The 18,970-nt window shown below is 51.0% G+C and overlaps 1 long non-coding RNA gene across 1 annotated transcript; it reads left to right on the forward strand.

The window, feature by feature from the left end:
- Positions 1-779: 779 nt before the first annotated feature.
- On the forward strand, positions 780-16,841 carry LOC147914154 (uncharacterized). Its single transcript, XR_015555719.1, has 3 exons — positions 780-1,148; positions 2,198-2,332; positions 16,042-16,841. It is a non-coding gene; the product is annotated as an uncharacterized LOC147914154 (long non-coding RNA).
- Positions 16,842-18,970: the final 2,129 nt, after the last annotated feature.

Consider the following 18,970-nt stretch of genomic DNA (forward strand, 5'->3'; position numbering starts at 1 on the left):
GAGGGGTGGTCCCTCTACCTGTTCCGGTGTGATTCTCCCAGCAGCCCCGTGAGTGGGCCAGGGAAATAAATGGAGGCTCAGAGAGGTTAAGCAACCTGCCCAAGGCCACAGGGCTTTTAAGTGGAGGATGTCAATTGAAAGAGGCTTTGTGCTGGAGACTTGGTAGGATCTCTACGGGTCAAGGGCAATGGAAGCAACACTGGCTTAAGTTAAGGTGGGAGAGACCCCCGGAAGCACTCTTGGACGTAAGATGCTTCCTCCAAAGCACTGTCCCCAGAGCGCTGAGAAAAGAGGGAGGCGGCCCCTCCTGGTGGATGAGTGAGCCCCCCCACCCTCCCCACCCCAAACCTGCGCTGCAAGGGGGAGGTCTCCCCAGTCGTCCTTTAGAGTCTAGAACTCTCTCTCAGTCCTGGGTCACAGCATAGTTTTGTAAAAAAAAATCCACGCTTAGCGCAAAACAGAGGGATCTCCTGTTCCCTGGATTTAGGATTTTCTTCTTCTTTGAGATTATAATGAAATTTTTAACGATGCATCTTGTGGCTCGGGCACGTATGAAAAATGGAGGGAAACCTACGGGTGAATAATTTATGTAAACCTCCCTACATGTAATTTTAACTGCCTTCGGATGCTCACCTTTGATTTTGCTCCCTTCTGAGACCGTGCCTGCTTCTCAGGTTACACACGTGAGATTCAGAGTCAGCGGCATCTTGAACAACTGCAGCCATTTTCAGAGGGCCTTGGAGAGTTTACAGAGCGCACTCAGCGATCTTTCTCGAGCGGCTCCACCTACGGAGGTGGAGTCCTGGATTTGACTTCTCATTCTGCTACTTGCTGAGTGCCTTGGGCAAGTCCCTGAAATGGGAAAAAAACTCTGGGTGTGTTACCTCCTGGAGCTGTCAAGAAAACAGAGGAAGAGGGAGTCGTGGGGGAGGTGCTGGCACTTGACCTTTCCTTCTGGCCCTTTCGTCCCCAGGCCCACACGGCGCACGGAGTAGGCATCTGATCCACAGGCCTCGTTCGTCTGTTCAACCCGTCTTCAGCGACTGCTCCTACGTGCCAGGCATTGTTCTAAGTGCTTGGGACACATCGTGAGCAAAAACGACGAAGATTTACATAACGCAGCAGTGACTGACATACTAGATTAGAAGGTGAATTTGCTATGGAAAAAAGTAAAGTGCTTGGGTGGGGGTGGGGCAGAGGGCTGTGGAAAATAGGGTGGCCACGCGTGGGCTGCGGGAGAAGATGGCATTTGAGCAAATACTTGAAAGTGATGAGGGAATCGGTTGCAGGTATCTGGGGAAAAACATTCCAGGCAGAGAGAGCAGCTGTTGCAGTGGGCCCAGGTGGGCGCCTGTCTGCTGTGCTCGGGGGACAGACAGGAGGCAGCTGGAGTGAGATCAGAGGGCAGATCACTCGGGCCTGTGGGGCAGCGTGAGTGAGGATGTTTGTTTTACTCTGGGTGAGATGGGAACACACTGGTGGACGTTGTTAAGTTAAGGATTCACTGCGGGGGGGCCAGGGCAGAAGCTGGGACCAGGTAGGAGGCCACTGCGGGAGGTAGAGGACGGAGTAGAGATGGGGGAAGAGTGGAGTCCTGCTCCGTCTTGAGGGCGGGGCCAGCAGGATCGGCAGGCAGATCGGGTGTCAGGCGCATGAGAAAGAGGGGAACTGAGGGTGACCCCAGTGGGGGGATGGAGCTGCCATCAGCTGAGACGGAGAGGGCTAAGGTAGAGCAGGTGTGGGCGGAAGACCTTCCCCTAGGAGAGAGAGTTTCCCATGTTTCATGTCATTTAAACTCATATTCCCAAGTCATACACAAGGAGGCAGGGCACAGAGAACCCAAGCAACGAGCCTGAGGTTGCAAAGCTGGGGTGGAGCTGAAAATTAAAGGCAGGTGGCCCACACTCTCGGCCACTTCCTTCGCCCGCTTCCACCGAATGAAGGCATGAAACCACGTGCCTGCTCGGCGGGGCGTGCTGACTGTGTGGGGAGGAGCGGTCAGCTCAGATGGGCACCCGACACTCCCTGCGTGGGAGGGGCTGGGAGGGCGTCAGGAGCCGGAAGCCTCGGGTCAATGATTTTAGATCCAGACTTAAGCTCTAGACAATTTGTACTTCGTGCAACATGCACTGAGCACCTACTGTGTGCCAGGCCACTGCTGCATGGTGGTGATACATCAATAACCCCTCATCTTCAGAACACAGCACTTAGCAAGATGTGGATAAAGTTGCTGCTGCTTCTTTACGCCCGGTTTTCCCAATCACCTTGAGAGACGTCCTTGATGCTAGACCGGGCCCGGAAGCAAATTTGTATTCATCTTCAGCTGACTGCAGTATGTACGCTGTGTCGGTGTGTAAGACTGTGTACGTGTGTATTTGAATATGTGTATTTCTGCCTATTCTGTGTCTGCGTGTTTGTGTCTCAGTGTGTGGGTGGATGTGTCTGTGTGTGCCTCTGTGTGCACCTGTGTTTGTGTCTGTGCATCTCTGTGTTTGTACGTGCGTGTGCCTGTGTGTTTGTGTCTCATGGTGGGTGGGATGTGTCTCTGCGTGTGTACGTGTGTATGTGGCTGTGTATGTGTGAGGTGTGTGTCTACATTTGTGTCTTTGTGAGTGCTGTGGGTGTGCTGTTGTGTACACATGCTCCCTTTCACTGATGTGAGAGGCCCTATCCTTGTGGTTATTCCTGGGGGGCAGCTCCTCACCCCTCACCGTCTCCCTCAGTGCCTTCTGTCTCTACTCTTTACAGGTTTTCTATCTTACTCCTTATCCCTCCTCTAGAAACTTCCAGCTCAGCTTTGCACTTGATTCCCTAGACCCCGTCACCATCGCCCTGCCTCTCTCCACATCTACTTGAGGCCATTCTTCTCAGCCTCACTCTTTTCAAGGATTGTCTTTTCTGCGGAGGCCATGTGCGTTTTCTGAATAGCAGGAGGGTCGACAGCGGGTCTGCAGGTCTCTTGAGCAGCGTGGTCCTTCTTCACTCTGTAATTGCCCACTTTAAGTGGATTCAGCTGGGAAGAAACCTAACAGGTAGAAACATCTCTCTATTTGTCCTTTCTGATAATACAGGAGCCACTGAATTAATTATGCCAACTCTCGTTTTATTAAGTATGGCATTCGTTTTGATTTAAGAATATTTTTACGTCTCTAAGTGCTTTTAAGGAAGGTTACGGCAAGAAAAAGTCTATTCATCTCTGCAGTATATTTGGTTGCTTTTCATAAATTGTCTAGATTGCATTTTAAGGGAGTGGAAATTGAATCTAGTCCTTTTTTTTTTAAATTGCTGAAGCCAAATTATCTGCTAAAATGTTTAATTATGAGAGAAGCACTCAGATGCACAGCCGAGTAGAGCCTTCCTGAAGCAGCTTTTCAGCCCAGTTCTGCCAGATTTTTCCTTATTTTCCTCCAGTTGTATTCTCCAAAGAACCAGCTTCCTTCCCAACCTCCTGTTTAGACCTGTGCCATTTCTAAGGTCAGTGGGGGCGTCTGTGCTGCTCTGTTACTGGGATGCTAGTGGGGGATCAGCCTGAGTATTGACTTTCCTCCCTCCAGGGGCTCTCTGGCCCCAGGAAGAGGCCTGGGTAGAGGGTTGAGGAACGATCTTTAGAGAGATGCTCACTGGTATCTCGAATCTTCTTCATTGTTTCAGTTCTTACTTCTAGCTGTCAAGGTCATGAGGCAAAGCTTAGGGAGGTCGAATCGCAGGATGAACTGGAAAAACTTTATTGATAAGTCCTTGTTCAGTGTCAGGAGATACAAAGCTGATCTCTTACCGGAAGGTAAGTCCCTGGTGAGTGGTGACCTGGCTACACAATCACGATCTTTCTAAAACCGGAGACACCATAGACTTCCCACCTGTTTGACACTCCCACCCATTTCTCAGCACTTTTACTACTAACTGAGAGCAGGCGTTAGCAAGTTGCAGCCCACAGACCAAATCTTCCTGCTGTCATAAGTAAAGTTTTATTGAAACACAGCCATGCCCGTTCATTTACATATTGTCTTTGGCTGCTTTTGGGCTACAATAGTGGAGCTGAGAAGTTTCGAGGGAGACTATATGGTCTGCAAAGCTGAAATATTTACATCGGGTCGTTTAAGAAAATGTTTGTTGACTTCTAGTCTAAAGCTTTGAATATGAAAAAATGTCTAATTCAGATTTAACTTACTCCTTCGCTCTCTCTCTCTTTTTTTTTTTTCTGGAAGAAAATGGGCAGATAGGTTAAAATTGTCTCCCTTTAGGAAAATGGTGGATGGCCAATCCAGTGCTCTGTCCATGGTACTGGACACGCTTGACTCTCACTCTTTAAAAGCATTGTTTGTCACCAGAGAGAAAAAACGATTTCTAGGTGGGTGGACGCACTACTTATGTTCATTGTCCCTCCAGCCTTCTTGGAGGGAATAGGCGGAGGTGACTCTTGTTGAGGGAGGATCCACGTGTCTTTGCTTTTTAATGAAGAGAAATGGCTGTGTGAGTGTTTGCATAGCCAGAGGATGTTGTATTACTGATGAAAGGAGGTTCCGATCCTGGCACATCTATGAATTACATTTACTGTAAGTGCCTGAAGGTCAATTAAAAGTATGTTTACGCTTTCGCTGTGGCACTGTGACAGCGAGGTATAATATTTAGCGCGGCAGCATTTATGTTCCAAATGTGGACGTAAACTCTTGTTTTACTCTGGAACTGAAATCGATAATGAAACGGAGCAGCCTTATGTCAAATCAATTCTGAAAGGCTCTTGGAGTCAATCCAAATTGAAGAAAGAGAGATGAAGGTAGTCAAAATATTTAGGCCAGCTAATTTTGCTAAGTTTGGGAGAGGGTGTAGCTCATGAAAAATAAGGGTAGTTTTCGTTTTTTTTCAATAATTTTGGTCTCTTAAAGTTGACCACTTTAAGAATCAACTCCAGGGGGATATCTGGAATGGGGTATTATCAGAGTCTGCGTATTTTGATATTCCTCCTGCAAAGTCCCAACCTGCCAAAACTTAAAAAGGCAACTTGAAAGATTACCAATGTTGATTTTTTGTTGAGATATACAAAAGTTTTGTTGCCTAGCCTCAGAATTGAAAAAAAATCTATACAGAGCAACATCTGATACTTCCCTTCCTAATTTGTTTAAATTATTGCTGTATTCCTGGGGGAACATTGTGAGTCGGTGTTATTCAACCTCTTTCGCACCTAGAATCATTCAATTGACTACTATGCTAAGGTCAGATGGAAAGCCATGTTGATGCTGGTAAGGTGGTCCCATTTGAAGGAATGAAATGCTGTGGGCGAGGTCATGTGTCGAGGGACAAAAAGAGATCTCAGTGAGGGTGAGGTCTGCAGGGTCCTCTGCTTGAAACAGGATGAGTTTTCTGAGCAGTCTTAGCATTTACCCAATAATCTGCCCCCGGGGAGATATGGCTTTTACAATAATGTGATAACCTTGTAAGAACTGGGTGAAATAGAAATAAAGTGGGAATATTCTAAACAACTACTTTATTGCTGAGGTATGTAAAAAAGTCTTCATTTTTTTTGTGAACAAAAGAAACTACAGACACTAGTCATCTTGCATTTTTACCACTGTTTAAAAATACCCTCTGGAACCATTTGTAGCTTGAGTTCCAAAGTACATAGAGCAGGTTGATATGTCTACATTTGGATGAATCTACAAGGAGCAGGTGCTGTGGGAAGTTCCATTCTGCATGCAAAACCCTTTGGGAAAGAATCACTTTTGAGTGAACCAAAGAAAGGACAGATGATGAATGAGTGGAAGAATGGACAGATGGATAGGTGGATAGAAGGGGAAGGATGTATGGGTGGATGGATGGATGGCTGGTTAGATGTATGCATGCATGAATAGATGGATGGATGGATAGATGATGGATTGAAGAATACATGAATAGATCGATGGGTGGACAGAAGGAATGACTACTTTTGTGGACTATAGTAACCATGTTACACCCCCACGCTCTGGCAAAGAACTTGGAAGTCCCTGACTCTTGCCCCTTCCATTATTTCTTTTTTTCTCTGGGAAACAGCTTGCTGGGGTAGGGGAGACTCAGATGTTAAGCATCTTGATAAGCACTGACCTCTGTCTGAGGGGAGAAATCATGTTCTCTCTCTCTGCTCACCAGAGGCTCCAGTAGAGAATGGAGGCTTCTGAATGAGGCTTGCTCAGCTTCTCTTAAATTGTTCATGGCTGAACCGACAAGCTTGATATTTTCAGGAGTATCATGGGATGCCAGCTGATATCTAGATACGGATCACTGATGGGAGTGGTTCGCTGGGGAGGGGCCAGAGGCTTGGGCGGCATTTGTGTGTGGCAGGCGAGAGAGAATGGGAAATGTTAAGATGTTTTTGGGGAGGAGAGGTTTTAGGCCATTACCCTAATTATTCCTGGGATCATTCCTAGGTTCCTTGGCAAGGAGATGCGTGTGTGTGTGTGTGTGTGTGTGTGTGTGTGTGTGAGAATTCATGGTGGTTGGGGCCGGAGGAAGGGTGGGTGCTCAGACATCAGGGGCTCATTAGATACAATGGGTATTTTCTTCTGGTGAGGCTTGGTTCTGGCTGAGTGGGATCTGGGGCAGTCTTCCTGGATCCTGGGGAACAGATGGGCCCCTAACCCACAGAGACAGAGAGGTGGTGACCCCTAGATTGAGGACGGCGTGAGACTTCTGGGTCATGGAGCTGAGAACTGAAGGGTATACATCCTAATAACAGTGATACAGGATCTTGAAATCTGTTTTTGAGAAGATGTCTTCAGAGGTTGAAAGAAACACAGCTCACCTTTCTTGGGGACTGGAAACAATAAGAACAATTCATTTGTGAGGTATTATTTAATTTCAGTTGCCTTCCCTCCAGCCTGTGAGGTTCATGGGAAAGACACCACTGTCCCCACTGCATATGAATAAAGAGATGGCTACAGTGATGACAGCAATGATGATTATGACCATGATGACAATGATGATAACAATGATATTGGTGATCAGGATGATGGGCCTGGCTCATATCCTCTAAATCCAGGACATCCCAAAAGAGTCTGGTCTGATCACCCCACTTCCAGCACCCCAGCTCATCTGAGTGCAGTGAGAATGGGTGGTGTTGGGATGGGCTGACCCTGCTGCAGTGGCACATGGGGCCAGACCACAGAAGTCCTGGAGACCTCCTAAGGAATCCGACTTTATTGTGGAGGTGGCAGAGTCACAGAAGAGCTTCAGCAGATGATGGCTGTGGTCAGACCTGGAAAAGTCAGGCTCGCTGGGGCCAGGCTCTGGGCCTTGGTTTCCTGTGGTGGTTGTAACAAGTTACCACCAGCTGGGGGGCTTAAAACAGCAGTTTATTCTGTCACAGCTCTGGAAGACAGAAGTCCAAGATCAAAGTATTGCAGGACCGTGCTGCCTCCAGAGGCTCTAGGGGAGAATCCTTCCTGCCTCTTCCAGCTTCTGATGGCTGCCAGCAATCCTTGTGGCTGCATCATGCCAATCTTTGCCTCTGTCTCCACGTGGTGTTCCACTTTTCTCCCTTGGTCTCTCCTCTGTGTGTCTCTTATAAGGAGACTTGTAAGTTATTTAGAGTCCACCCGGATAATCCAGAAGGAAATCGTCTTAAGATCCTTAACTTCAAGTCAAGGGGTTAACTCAACTCACATCTGCCAAGACCCTTTTTTCAAATCAGTAGCATTCACAGGTTCTGGGGGTTAGGAAGTGGACACATCTTTTTGGGGGCCACCACTCAACCCACTACACTCTCCCATCCCCTTCCTTGGCCTGAATACCAGGAATATGAATTTTTTCCAGGGTTTGCTTGGATGTACAGGGAGGCCAGCCAAAAGGCAGAGGAGAGAGGTGTTGGATTTTTTCCCCTGCCCTGGGTGGGGAGGGATTATTTTTCAAATAATGGGTGTTACTAGCACACAGACCTTACTAATCAAGGCTGTGCCACCATCAGCCTCTCAGGATAATGACTTTCCCTCCAGGCCCCTCACTAATCAGTCTCCACTGGCTCATAAGTCCCCTGGATGCATTGAATGTCTTCTGTTTTAAAACGTTCCCATCTCGTTAAGCCTTCTGTCCAGCACAGGCTGTAATTATTTCTAGAAACTCAATGTCAGTATCAATTAGCACATCCCCAGATGTGGAGGAGGGCGAGCATGTCCCTCGTGCCCCGGCGCCTCTTGGAAATGCTTTACGGTTGTAGCTCTGGGAGGGGCTGTGAAGGGGGATTCCAGGCCCCCCGAGATCCATTGCCATGTCTTGCAGGAGTGAGGGGTCTTTCCAAAGTCAGGATTCCTGGCTGGAGAGGGGTCAGGAAGGAGAGCTGGGCTTCGATCTCACCACTCCGGAGACGGTGGGAGGGGACCGTGAGCTCTCACACGGGTACATTTCTAGGCACTTGAGAAAGCCTCATTTCTAACAGAGGTTGAGTCAGAGGTGACCGACCATCAGCCCAGGAGGGCTGAAGTCAGAGGGCAGGTGGGCTGATCGCAGGGTGCTCCCCTCCAATCTTAGGAGGGGGCACCCCAGCAAGCAGCCCCCAGTTAATCTCTTTCCAGGCATTCCAGTGCATGAGAACAAGCTTCATGCCTCAGGCCTCTTAGTAGTCCACTGGACCCCGCCCTGGTGCCTGGGGGCTGCATTAACCTGTCTGGAAATGGCTGCGTCTTGGGGGCTGGGTCCATAGGCTTCTGCCTGACGGAGCCTCTGGGCTGCCCCAGGTGCCCTTCCATACCTGGTCTGCTGGTGCAGAACTAGGGTTTTGACAAGTGCATCCTTTCAGCCCCCAGGCAAACTTGGCTGCCCCAGCAACCCATCCTCACATGATGTCCTTGGGCAGAGGACTGTGCACCCCTGTCTGCTGGGGCTGTCTGGGTTTATGCCTGCTGTCCTCTTCTGTTTAGCATTCGTCGTTCCCCATCGATTCTTTCTTTCTTCCTTCTTTCCTTTCTTTCTATAAAATTCACGTAATGTAAAATTAACCATTTTAAGGTGAACAATTCAGTGGTGTTTGATACATTCACAATGTTGTGCAACCGTCGCTTCTACCTAGTTCCAAAGCAATTCATCCCCCAAAAAGGAAACCCTGTACCCATTAAGCAGTCGCTCCCTGCTACTCCCTACCCGCCTCTCTCCAGCTCCTAGTAACCACTGATCTGCTTTCTGACTCTATGGATTTACCAGTTCTGGATATTTCATGTAAATAAATATGTGGTCTTTTGTGTCTGGCTTCTTTCACTCAGCATAATGTTTTCAAGCTTCATCCATGTTGTCGTGTGCGTCAGTGCTTCATTCCTTTTCACGACTGAGTAATGTTCCATTGGGCGCATGTTCCACGTTTGTTTATCCAGTCATCTGTTGACGGACGTTTGGGTTGTTTCAACCTTTTGGTGACTGTGGACGGTGCTGCTGTGGACGTGGTGCACAAGCGTCTGTGTGAGTCCCTGTTTTCCCCTCTTTGATTCTTGAGTTGCTGTTTGATAAATTATGTGATCACTGACCCTCGGACACTCCCTAAGTCCTGGTTCTTCTTCTCTCAGGCTTGCTGAATTGTGCTCTTTCGTTTAGAAGCTGAGCAGGATCAACCGACACTCCTGGGGATGTTTGCGATTGGCGTTAGCAGACTCACGGAGATACCGTTGTCACTTGTCCGGGGGACCGCCGTCCCCGCCTGGCTCGGAATTCTGAGCTCAGGTGGAGCTTCTCTGAGGGTTGTCGGGGCCCCTGGAGGCTGGGTATCTGTGGTTTGGGACTCTGGAAACTCAGGATCTCATATGACGTGAAGTGACACAGCCAGCAGAAGGTCCTTGTTTCCATGGCTTCCAGCTGCTCCTGGCCATGGCCACCAGGGCCACCCTGCCACAGGGAGAGGAGAGGCCTCTCCCACCATGTGGCCTGGAGTTGCCCAGTCTGACCCTGGGTATTTGCAGAGAGACCCGGATCTCTAAGGCTCTAGGGAACGAGGGGCTTATACCCAGGGCCAACCCTGCGCCTGCGTGGTCCTGTTTGCTGAAGGCCAGTCCTGGTTCTGTGCAGCCAGGAAAGGAGCACCGGGCAGGGCTCAGCAGAGCCCCTCGAGATGCGCTGGCTCTCTGTCCACTGACAGTGCCCAAAGCAGGTTCTGTCTGTTCTGCGCTTGCGACTCTCTGACCCCATCCTGGCTCCCATCTCCCCAGGCCATTGTGTCCTGCAGGAGAAGGCCCAGCCTGGGAGGCCGTCTTCAGCCTCCTCCTCCTGGTCACCTGTGCTCCCAGGGGGCTTTCCGAAGCCTGTGGATTGGGTTTTACCTGCTGATTGGCAGGGAAAGGGAAACCTTCCTGTTTCTACCACAGTATCCCTGCTAATTGCAGCACAGGAGTGCATCCGCTGGGGGAAGCCGAGCTTTTCTATGAAAGTCGAGCCCTGGCCCGTCACTGGCGTCTCAGGCAGGACAGGAGGACCTGTGTCCAGGGGGAGAGCCTGGGGAACCATCCCCCCAGGTCAGGTCCCAGTTAGAGGCAGCTGTTAGGAAATGGAAGCACGTGAGCTGACTCTTCAGGCCTGTTCTAATCGTGCCTTTCTGGGCCTGAAATGCGGCTTCAATTAGCCAGATTGCCGTTTTTCGAGTGCCGCTCTCCTAATCCTCCTGAGAGCCCGGCTGCTGTGTCGCATGTCTCACCTGCGTTCGTCCCCAGCATCCCCTCCCTGGGTCTCCAGGCAGCTGTGCCGGGGCCATGTCTAATTTACTGAATTGTTAGAGGCTCTCTCCCCAGCACGTCCCTTTCCAGACTTCACCGGGCTGAGCCCACCTTTGCTTGTGCTGAGTCGGTCCCACACGCTGCACGGTGTTCCTGACGGAGCGTTGGGACCCCCGCCTTGCCCAGGTAAAGGGGATGCTATAGCTCTGCAGAGCTCCCCACCCACCCCTCCACCAGCCAGAGTGTGACCCCCGGCCTCGGCAAGGGGAGTGATGGGTTCACGTGGGTCCCCCGATGAGAAGGAGGAAGTGGGTCACCCCACTCCCCTGGCACCTGGGCCCCCAGCTACCCCAATGTCTCTGCCCCCAGGGGTCTTGGTACCAGCTTGGGAGGGTGTGAGTGTGCTGGGCAGCTGCTGTGACAGAAGTCCAAAGCCTCTGGCCCTACGGTGCCTGAGCTATCGTGGAGACCCCCATCTACGAGTTGGGAAGGTTAAGGGTCCTTCTGAGGCCACACAGCCACAGAGGGCTGCAGGGAGCTTGCCCGGCACCCAGCTCTGGGCCCTGTTCACTCCATCACACTGCTGGCAGCTGCCAATGAAACCAATGGATGGGAGTAAAAGAGCTGGGCAAAATCTCAGCCGCAAATGTAGTGGGAATGAAACTGCTTCTCGGTCTCGGGGACAAGGAGCCAATGGCATCCTTGCACACCTTCCATTTCTCCCATTTTTCTACGAGAGCCGTCATGTGCCTGATTGCTTTGGACGGAGCCTGCTGACTGCCTGGGACAGCCTTGAACCCTTCCTGGGGTGGGATGGAGTGACGGGTGGGGTGAGGGGTGGGGAACTTAAATCAAAACTCTAGAATCGGGGCTGGCCCTGTAGCCTAGTGGTTAAGTTTGGTGTGCTCTGCTTTGGTGGCCCAGGTGGCGTGGATCTACACCACTCATCAGCCATGATGTGGTGGCGACCCACATACAAAATAGAGGAAGATTGGCACAGATGTTAGCTTAGGGCGAATCTTCCTCAACAAAAAAGAAAAAAACAAAAAAATCCCCCTAGAATCCCCCTGGAGACTGGTGAGCGCTGGACCCTCTCTGACCAGGGCCGCCTCACCTGTTCTTCTTGTCTTAGGAGGTGTGGGCAGGTACCCTCTCCTGCCCAGGGGGCTGGGTGCTCCTCTCCACTGGAGGTCACAAAGCGGGAGTTGGTGCCTTTCTGCTCCGTGGACAGCTCTCCAAGGACTGTGTGTCCGCCCCCTTGTCACCCCACACTGTCCTCACCGCAGCAGGATTGGCAAAGATGATCAAATGAGCCGACTCCATGAACCGCACTGCAGGTCCCACTTATTCCCCCTCGCCTCTGGCTGAGCTTCAGGCAGATGCCTGTCTTTTGTTTCATTTCATTTCTCCGTTAAAAAAAATCCCGATCTTCATGGATTTTATTTTCTCGACTTGAGAAAACCAACCTTTTCTCCAAAGGAAGAAAAGGGATTCTGGATTCTTTTGCTGCAGTCTCGACCAGGGAGCCCGGGGGTGCGGCTGAGCTTTCAAAGTCGGGTGTATGGGCTCCCCTGGGAGAGAGCGGAGGAAGCAGCTTCCCGATCCCCTGGGAAATTCAGATTCCACTGGGCTGGGTGGGGCCTGGGGATCTGCATGTTTAGCAAATGCCCTGGGAAATTCTGACGCAGATGGTTCCAGGCTGCACTGGGGGAGAAATGGGCCTGGAGGCTAGACCAAGTGGAGGCAAGGCTTAAGTTTAGCTAAAACTCCGATTTATAGCAAACCTCTGTGGCTCGGCAGGTAACAGCGTGGATCTTTGAGGGAGTCATGCTATGTCCCCTAGTCTCTGCATTAATCAGTTACCTCCCAGGCCTGCCTAGGGACACATGCCTCCTTGGAAAGCTTCTCTGAGTCTCTCTGCATCAAGACTCTCCTCCCTTCTTCGCCCGTCCATTTGTCCATCTGCTCATTTGCTCTTAACCATTTTTTCAAGCGTCTGCAATGTGCTGGTCTCCAGGAATAGAAGGATGCTTGAAAAACAGACGCTATCTTGGAGGGGCAGCCCAGGACAGGAGCCAGGCCTGGTTCAGCTGGCTGAGTCAAGCAGGCAGAGGGGGCATGGCACACACAGAAGGGGGCGTCAGAAAAGGTCCCATGGGGGGACAGGTGGCTGAGTCCCCACTGCAGTGGGTCCTTATTATCTTTGCAAGCATGCAGTCTTGACTTTCCAACAAGGCAGTGGGCTCACCCAGGGCGTGGACCACCTTGGCGGGGACGAAGGTTTGGAACCCTGGTGGCCTGCGGCACAGTTGGGTTGACTTCGTTGGGCACAAGTCTTGGATGCCCGCAGTGATATTAACCTGCACTGGATGGTGTGCCGGCTTTGAGGACCAGCCTGGCCCTGGGAGTGCGGGGGCCTCCTCTTTGGCTGCTACTGCCAGCCAGGCCGGCCTGACACATGCAGGGAGTTCTGGCTCCTCCCACCACTTCTGGCCTTGGATGGGAGCCCTGGCCTCCAGGTGTGGAATTTGATGTCCTGAGCAAAATGCTGGGGAATCAGAGCCCTGGGCGCCTACCTCTGACCAATGGGAAACTGACAACCTGGGCAGATAAACTCCTCCTCCCTCCTCCTTCCCACAGAATAACCCAGAGCACAGTTTCTGCTCCAAGCCTGGCCAGAGAAATGCACGTGCCAGGGTCACGTTTGTGCCACGGGACAGGCCGGTCTCTGTGGCTCGTTGGGAAGCAGCAGGCGGCCCCGTAGGGCATCACTCTGCCTTGCTTCTTATGGCCTTTGTCCCTCTTCTCTCCCCACTGTGGCTGACTTGGGTTGGTACCACCCAGATCAAGCACAGCCCTTTAATCCTTGCCTCAGGCTCGATTTGCTGGAAAAAAATCCTTGCTAAGACCGATTATTTTTGCCTGGCTTGGGGTGGAGGGGCTTTGCATTGTTCCAGCCTCTCCTGGTGTCTGCTGATATAAAACATCACTCTTTGGCTCACACCAGTGCTCAAGGCTCCATGGAGAATAAGCAACCATCTGTCCATCTCTGTCTTTCTGCTGCTGGTGGTCAGGACCCCCGAGAGTCCTGGCTGATGCATCAGCAGGAGAGAGGGCTGTATTCTCTCTGACCCACTGAAGAGGAGAGGAGCTGTTTGTGTGTGCATGTGTGTACGTGTGTGCACCCATGTGTGTATATGTGTGTGAATGTGTTCATGTGCATGTGTGCGTATGCATGTGTGACGTGCATGTATGAAGTACTGTATGCATGCATGTACATGCGCCTATGCAGCGCAATGCATACATGTGTATACCTGCAGAGCACACGTTCACACACGTATGTGTGCACACATGCCCACGCACACATGTATTGTGCATGTATAAGCACACACATGCAATACATGTATGTGTGCACATGTGTGTTGTATATGTGTACGTACGTGTGTGCGAGTGTGCAAGTACAGATGGGCTATCTTCAAGGGGGACGCTGGAGGGGACACTTGCACCCCAGGCATCGTTTAGGAGCCTGGCCTCATGTTGGGACCCGGAGCAGCACCAGCCCGGGCCCTCGCCCTGGGCATCACTCTGTGCGGGTGGGACGCCTCCTCTGCCTGGACGGCCACCTCCTTGCTTGCTCTCGCCCCTGCTCTGCTCACTTGCCTCCCCATGATGTATCCTTTTACACAGTTCTGATGACTCTCTCCTCCCACTTAGCTTTAATTAGCTTCCATAAAACATCTCCTGCTGTGAGCCCTGGTTCAGTAATTACTGTAGCTTTCAGGTTCAAAGAAATCGGAATCTTTCCCTTTAGTGATTTCACAGAACGTTTCACACTCTAAGGGCTAAGTGCCCTCCAGATTCCTCAGGCTTCTCCAAAGGAACTCCGAGAGGCATTGTTTTTGACTGGAAAAGGCCGGTTTCCTCTTATTTCTCTCTCCAACGCCTTTTCACATGCCGCACGGGGGCCCTGGCCTCCGGTGTGTGAGACAAAAGTCTCAGCAGCCTGTTCCCAAAGCCTGCGGCATAAAACCCAGGGAGACGAGCTGCCAGAAACGCCCACTCTGCTGCTGCTGGCCTGGGGAGAGAGCCCGTGTTGCTCTCCATATCATTAAGAGTATTTCCTTTCTTTCCTCTAACACCTGCTCTAAACACTCGTGTTAGGGTGCTGACGATAGAACTCCCGAAATGGGAAGGTGTGAAGCCGCCCTCCTTGGGGCGAAATGGCCTGGCTCGTTCCTGCCGGTGTGTGCCTCTCAGATCCCTCCAGCTCTCGCCGTCTGCGTGCCCACCCCATCCACTCTACACTGCTGCCGCCGCTGTCCTGGACCCGAGGAACAGCTTCCTGCAGGTCCCTCTGCTTCTGCTCTCCCCCCTCCAACCAGTTCTCCGCAACTTTTGAAAATGCAAGTTGGAACAATTAAGATCTCATCTCTCACCAACTTTGTAGTTTAAAATACAGTATTGTTGACTGTATATACTCACGATTCTGTGAATTAGATCTCCAGAACTGATTTAGCTAGTAGTTGCAAGTTTGTACCCTTAAACAACAAATGATAATTATGTGGCATGATAGAGGGGTTAGCTACTGCTGGGGTGGTAATCACACTGCAATATATCAATGTATCAAACCATAGCGTTGTACCCTTAAACGTATACAATGTTATATGTCAATTATATCTCAATAACAATGAATAATTTTTTTAAAAATAAATTAAAAAAATGTAAGTGGGAGCATGACACTGCTCTGCTTTAACACTGGCCAATGCTTTAAACAATGGTTTCCCATTGTTCTTGAGAGGAGAGTCAAGCTCCTTCTCTGGCTCTGTTCCCACCCCGGCCCAGTGTCCCCAGTACTTCGGGAAGGCGGGGCTCCTCTCCTCTTCCCAGGATACCAAGCATACCCTCCGAGGGGCCTGGCACTGCCTTCCCGTCGGGGGAGCCCCGTTAGTGCAGCACCCCTGCCGCTCTGCTCCTCCTGCCCTGGGGCTGGCTTTGCCCTTGGCGGGGAGCTGAGTCTGTTTGATTTTGGAACCCCTGCCCCAGGCCTTTTCCTTCAGCTCTGCCTGTATGGTAGCGAAGGTGACAGCCCCTCTTCTTTCCTGCCTGCTGCTTGATCTTGTTTTCAGTTGGCTCAGAACTCAGCCAAGGGAAGGGGTGGTCATTTCTTGGCCCCTCTTGAGCTCCAACAAGTCCCCGGTGCATGCTGTCTCCCTGCCTGGGTCCCTCCTGCTCTAACCACCACCCTCTCCGGCCACAATCTAAATTCCAAGTCCCTCTCATTATTTTCCTCTTGTAACACTGTGTTTGTTTTCTTCAGGGCAATCATTGCGATTTGTAACAATAACCCGTATTCGGGTGTATTTGTATAACAACCGTCTCTCACCAGGCCATACCCTCTGTGAGAACAAGACGGCGTCTGTCTTGCACATCCCCCATCACCCCGTCGGCAGCCCCCAGCGGCCGCCAGGAAGCTCAGAGTCCAGGGAGAGGTGGACCAGCAAACATCTGATCAAAGCACCGTCCACTGCTCTGAAGGGGTGCCCGGTCAGAGTGACGGTACAGAGGAGGAGGGACGTGTCAGGAAACAGCCTGGTCACCATCTCTGGGCTCCAGCTGCCTCATCTACAAAGGGGATCCCACCAGAGAAGAATCGACTCACAGGGCTTTGCTGATCAACGCGGTCAATGTGCTTTGAGAACCCTTCCATCATTTTTCTGATGGCCGTTACTGTGAACGTGTTGGTACCAAGTGTTAGATGCAAAGATTAGAAAAAGCCTGGCTGAGGTGTCCTCTTTGACCCCACAGAGGCAAGGATAAGAAGAAGGATCCTACAAGGGCATCCATTTATCAAAGCTGTGTAGGAGGGGTAGAGGCCTCAGGGGGGCTTCCTACTGGCTGGAAGATTCGGTACTGGGTTGCTGTTCCCTTGACCCTCGCTCGGCTCCTTCTAATCCCTACTGCAGGAGAGGAGTCTGCTGTTGTCCTTGGGATCCCACAGGGGACCCAGAGATGGACGAGTGAGTGAACCCCAGTGGAAGGCAGAGTCAGCTGGACTAACGGGGCAGGACTCTCCCGCACGCCCCCCACCCAGCCCCACAGTTATGGCAGGTTTGGGCAATTGAAGCTGGATTTTGTTCTGCGGTGTACGTGGGGCCAGTTCTCGCTGTCTTGTACTGAAGGGAACAGTGGTGGTATGGGAGGGAGGGAGGGCAGTCTGGGGTCCTCCTGACTCTTCCTTTCCCTCTGAGAGCAGGAGGGGGAGGCTGGGAGACAGGGGGAGCTCCTTCTGCACAGCAGAGCCAGGAGTAGAGCCAGATACGAGGATTTTCTATTATTTGCTTACTCATAGAATGTCTGCCCCTGTCTTAGACCACCAGCCCCAAGAGGGCAGGCCCTGGCCTGTCTGCTTCCACGGAGCCTAGAATCAGCATGTCACAGGGCTCGGTAAGTACTTGTTGGATGGTTGAATGAGAGCACAGGCTTAGATTTTGAGTGAAAGTTCAAGACCCCAGCTCTCATGAGATTTGCTGACCTCACTCCTCCTGGATGGTCCCCGCGTGGACCCCCAGGCAGTCCCCATTGCCTACCCCCCAGACCCCTCCAAATTGCCCTTTGCAAATGCCCCCTCCTGCTTCCTGCCTCTTCTCTCCTGACTTATTCCGACTCTTGTGCACAACTACTGCAAGTGTGTGCAGTGAAGGACTAACTGCCGGGTCTGGGTTGTCCACACCCTGCACATTCCAAAGGTCTGGCCCTTGCCTGGCTCCTGGAGGTCACCTCTAAGCCCCTGGAGTATCCTGCCCGACAGGAGTGCTTTGTTTACCTGAGGCCTTGGGTCACACAGACAGTCTAACAATGTGATTTATGGTTGGGGCTTTGAGCCACACGGTATGAATTTGACCTCTGCAGGGGCTGGAGACTGAAGGTCAGCCACACAGGCAGTCAGCCATGCCTACGTGACCCACCCCCAATAAAAAACGCTGGACGCCAAGGCTTGGTTGAACTTCCCTGGTAGGCAACACTTTGTCCATGTCGTCCCTCATCATTTCTGGGAGAATGGCGGCTGCCTGCGTGCTTCCACTGGGAAAGGACAGCTGGAGGTGGGGCCTGGTCTCTCCTGGACTCTGCCCCGTGGCTGCTCGCTTGGCTGGTTTTCGTCCATGTCTCTTCGTTGTAACAAACCACAAGCATGAGTATCGTGACTTTTCTGAGTTCTGTGAGTCCTTCTAGCAAATCATTGAACCTGAGGGTGGTCTCGGGGACCCCCAAGCACACTGTGCCTCTGGAGAGTGTTCGATTTCCTGTAACTGTAAATTTCTATGTGATTCCAATTTTTTTTCTTTGCTGAGGGAGATTCGCCGTGAGCTAACATCTGCTGCCAATCATCCTCTATTTTGTATGTGGGTCACCACCACAGCATGGCTACTGATAGATGAGCGGTGTAGGTCCACACTTGGGAACCGAACCTGGGCTGCCAAAGTGAAATGTGCCAAACTTAATCACTAGGCCACCAGGGCTGGCTCGTAATTCCAAATTTATACCAAAGTTGCTAGAACCGTACAAGGAATTCTTGTATTCTCTATCCAAATTCAACCATTGTTCACATTTTGCCCAATTTGCTTTATCATTCTGTTTCTCAATAAATATGTTCAAATTTCTTCAACCGTCCCAATCGTGTCCGTTATTCCCGTTGTTTCTCATCGTCCAGGATCTAATCCGGGGTCATGCACTGCATGTAGTTAACACCTCGCTTTATCGCCTTCCATCTGGAATACTTCCTCAGCTGGTCTCTGGGAACTTTGATATTTTGAAAGATAACAGGCCAGTTATTTCACAATGTGAAATAACTTAATTTGCGTTTTCTCTCATTTCCTCATGTTTAGACTCAGGTTATGCCTCCCAGGCAGACAGACTCCTGCGGTGATGTTGTGTCCTTCTCAGTCCATCGTGTCAGGAGCACAGGGGGTCTTGGTGCTGGGCTGTGAACGTTGACTGCTTGGTTCGGGTGGTGTCCACCAGGTTTCTTTACTGCCTGTAAAGCGCTCTTTTCCCTTTATAGTTGCTAGGTATTTGTGGGGAGACACTGTGAGATGAGGTAAGTGTTACACTCCCAGACAAACCTTCACATGCCCTAGTTTCGCCTGGGTGGATGACTTCCTAATCCCAGCATTCTTTCCACATTTACCAGCAGGCATTCTACTGTAAGGAAGAGCTCTCTCCTCCCTCCCATTAATTTATTAAAGTTATCATATTTATTAAATTCGTTTATTCCATCTATTACATTTTATTTATCAAATTGAGTGATTTATATGTGT

Source organism: Ceratotherium simum, chromosome 22 (assembly GCF_057802395.1).
Source record: "Ceratotherium simum simum isolate JZ-2026a chromosome 22, ASM5780239v1, whole genome shotgun sequence".
NCBI lineage: Eukaryota > Metazoa > Chordata > Mammalia > Perissodactyla > Rhinocerotidae > Ceratotherium > Ceratotherium simum.